This window comes from Carlito syrichta, unplaced genomic scaffold (assembly GCF_000164805.1).
Source record: "Carlito syrichta isolate Samal-C Ts95f unplaced genomic scaffold, Tarsius_syrichta-2.0.1 Scaffold160356, whole genome shotgun sequence".
In the NCBI taxonomy this organism is placed as follows: Eukaryota; Metazoa; Chordata; class Mammalia; order Primates; family Tarsiidae; genus Carlito; species Carlito syrichta.
Window position 1 is genome coordinate 204,794 of NW_007104452.1, and position 3,631 is coordinate 208,424.

Sequence of the window (3,631 nt, forward strand, 5' to 3'; positions counted from 1 at the left end):
TAATCTCAGCACTTTGGGAGGCCAAGGTGAAATGATTGCTGGAGCCCAGGAAGTTCAGAACAGCCTGTACAACAAAAGTAAGAGCCCCATCTCTACAAAAAAAAAAAAATTAAAAAAATTAGCGAGGCATTACAGTCCACACCTTTAGTTCCAGCTACTCAGCAGACTAAAGTGGAAGGATCTTTTGAGCCCAAAAGGTCAAGGCTGTGGTGAGCTGTGATTATGCCACTGCACTCTACCTCGGATGACAGAGTGAAAGTCTTATTCAAAAGAAAAAGAAAGAAAGAGAGAGAGAGAGAGAGAGAGAGAGAGAGAGAGAGAGAGAGAGAAAGAGAAAGAGAAAGAGAAGGAAGGAAGGAAGGAAGAAAGAAAGAAACCCTGCAATCCCGTGCCTTTGGGAGGCTGAGCCCGTGGGTTTGAGTGGGCAGTGAGACCTCATCTCTACAATAAATCAAAAAATCAGCCAGGCATGGTAGCCCATGCCTGTAATTCCGGCTACTAGGTAGGCTGAGGCGGAAGGATCGCCAGAACCCGGCAGGTCGAAGCTACGGTGGCCGGGAGTGGCCACTGCACTCCAGTCTGGGCGACAGAGTGAGACTCCAACTCAAAAAAACAAAAAAAGAAAGAGAGAGAGGGAGGGAGGGAAGAAGGAAGGAAGAAAGAAAGAAAGGGTGTATATGTGTGACAACTGAAATGAGTGACTGAGCAAAAGTCTGAATCATTGAAGTTTATTAAGCCACTTACTTAAGGTCATACATTGGTTGTGGAGAAATATGAAGTCCTATTAGACCAGCAGCAATTGGGTAAGCATTTGTGGAAAAGACCCCAAAATAAAATCTGCAAACAAGACTTTAGGATAAAATCTGCAAACATTGCAAAAGGCAGAAAAATTGCTAATCATATTGGGAAACAACTAACCATCGTTTCATTGTTAAACATCTCCAGGAAACTATAATTATTTTTAGCGGTGTCAAGATGCTCACCTTAGCTTAGCAACCCTAACACATAAGCCCCTTAGCATAGCCCTATAAAACTTCCCTTTAGCCTCTGCCTCTTTGCAGACAGCAGACAGCCTCTATCTCTGCTGTTTCGCTGTCATGTTCATTGGGATGCCTTTTCCTTAAATAAATCTACCTTTCTTAATTAATAACTGTATCAGTGAATACTTTCACTGCCACAACTGCGGTTTCACCCAGTTGTATGTACAATATCTGTGTTTTTCCAAATAAATTTTCAGGAGGTTTTGTATGTATATGTTTCCTCAAAGGGGTGAAAGTATGTATTAAGAGGGACAGGTAGGCAGTCAGGCAAATGCAATATTTTATATAAGATAAGGTGAATATCCAAAGAAAGGGAGTAAAGGAAAAATCAATTATGCAGATATTTCTGAGTAGTTGAAGTAACAAGTTTTAACTTTGTTCTGTACCTGGAAAGATAAGCTTGTAATGATCTTATCTGTGTGGAATTGAACAGATTTTTATTTTTAGCAGCTAGACTTAAATTGCAGAGTTACAACTGACATATTCTTTTTTATGGGAGATCAGCAGATAATTTACTTAGGAATGATCTGTGGAGACAGTTCTCGCATAGATGCTTCAGGCCCTTTACCTTTCCCTGGGGATCTGACTGACTCATGTTAGTAACTGCTATTTATTTGGAAGAGAGTGTTGCAATTACCTTCTCTTTTGCATAAAAAGTTTGGAGGGGTCCTGAGATTTTTAAAATTTTCTTTAAAATACAACATGAATGAATGGAGATATTGTACTCAGTGAAATAAATCAGTCACCGAAGGGCAATACTGTGATTCCACTGTATGAATTCTCTAAAATAGTTAAACTCCTAGAAACAGAGCAGAATGGTGGTTTCCAGGGACTGCAGAAAGGAGGAAATGGGTATTTGCTATATACACAGGTATTAATTTCAGTTATATAAGACAAATGAGTTCTAAAGATCTGCTTTACAACATTGTGCCTATAATTTATAATACTGTATTGTACAGTTACAAATATGTTGAGAGGGTAGATTTATTCTTACAAGTTTAAACTTTTTTAGTCACCTTCAAAGTGATACCGGGTGGGGTATGGTGCAAAACTCATGGATTCTTTGGCTCAACCCTAAAATGAATTTAAAAGGTATTAATGAATTTAAAATTCATGAATTTTAGGGTGGCCAGCACAGTTTTAAGACAAAGTTTATTAGTGAGAACAGAGGAAAGGAAGGGCAGGCGAAAGTTTCATTCCGGAAAGGCTTGGCACAGGCAACTCTCTATTGAAAAAGAAAGACTACACTTTTGCTCTTAACTAAGAAACTAGATATATTTTCACAACAATTGATACACTAAAGAGGGTGGGATGGAGGTAATGGCCACTCTGCAGAGACGGACATCTCTCCTTTGCTTCTGATGGGAGGAGTGAGAGGTGGTCTTTTCCAGACCTCACTGTCTTCTGCAGAAGTCCTGCCAGACATTTCCAATTCACAATTTCATGACCTAAAAGGGATATTATCATTTCTGTAGCCTTTTGATTCCTACCCTTGGAATCACCTTGATGGAGTTTTCCTTTGGTAAGCTGAGGGGGTGCAGTGGACTGGGAGTCCACACTGAATTCACATTCTAGCCCACAAGGCCAGGTTCTTCAGACTTCCGATGTCTGGACACTTACTAAAACATGCCTATAAGAAATGTATCTATATATGTCTGACCTGTGCTACCTACTCCACCTCAAAAGTACTCTATTTGATGCAGTACATCTATTCGGGTGCTTTTCCTACTGTTCAAAACAGTTTTTGAACTTATCGGTTTTGATGCCTTTTAGTGCTTCTGCCATTTTTTGCTTCGCCTCTTCCATATAGGCAAAACGTATCCCTTTGAGGACTTTTTTCATCGAGGAAACAAAAAATTAGTTACTCAGGGAGAGATCAGGTGACTAGGGAGGCTGGGGCATGGGGTCATGCCATTAGTCAAAAACTGCTGAACATTCAGTGTGGTGTGGGCAGATATGCTAGTAAATCACCCACCATGAAATACATAAACTCCCTGAGAGAATCTCAAAAAAAAAAAAAAAAATGTCTGAAGTCACACACAGCTTTTCACAATAACACTAACTGGTACACTAATGCCAACAGGTTCGTTCCTAGAACACTTACCTAGTATGTGAAGCCTGTACTACAAGGGACACACACACACACACACACACACACACACACACAACCAGGAGTGGTGACTCATACCTGTAATCCCAGCACTTTGGGAGGCTGAGGCAAGTATATTGCTTGAATCCAGGAGTTCAAGATCAGTCTAGTAAACATAGCCAGACCTCATCTTTACAAAAAATAAAAACAATAGCTGGGCATTGTGGTGTGTTCCCATAGTCCGAGCTACTTAGGTGACTGAGGCGGGAGAATCACTTGAGCCCAGGAATTTAAGACTGTGGTGATCCATAGTTGTGTCATTTCACCCCAGCCTGGATAACAAAGTGAGACCCCCCAACTAAAAAAAAAAAAAAATTTGGTTACTAACTTGTGCCTGTTCTAGTCTCAACCTGTGAGCCCAGGAGAGTCTTTCTGGAGGCTAAATGCTGTGTTTCACATTACACACCAATATATCCTTTGTCTGCCACTTAAGGGAATGTAA

General features: G+C 40.5%; 1 protein-coding gene across 1 annotated transcript in view; it reads right to left on the bottom strand.

Annotated features, from left to right (window-relative positions):
* The window catches only part of OXCT1 (3-oxoacid CoA-transferase 1), a 159,271-nt gene extending 155,878 nt beyond the window's left edge, over positions 1-3,393 (bottom strand). Inside the window, exon 1 of the mRNA XM_008051085.2 lies at positions 3,389-3,393. The gene's annotated coding sequence lies outside the window, so the exon portion shown is untranslated. The remainder of the gene's footprint in view (positions 1-3,388) is intronic.
* Positions 3,394-3,631: the final 238 nt, after the last annotated feature.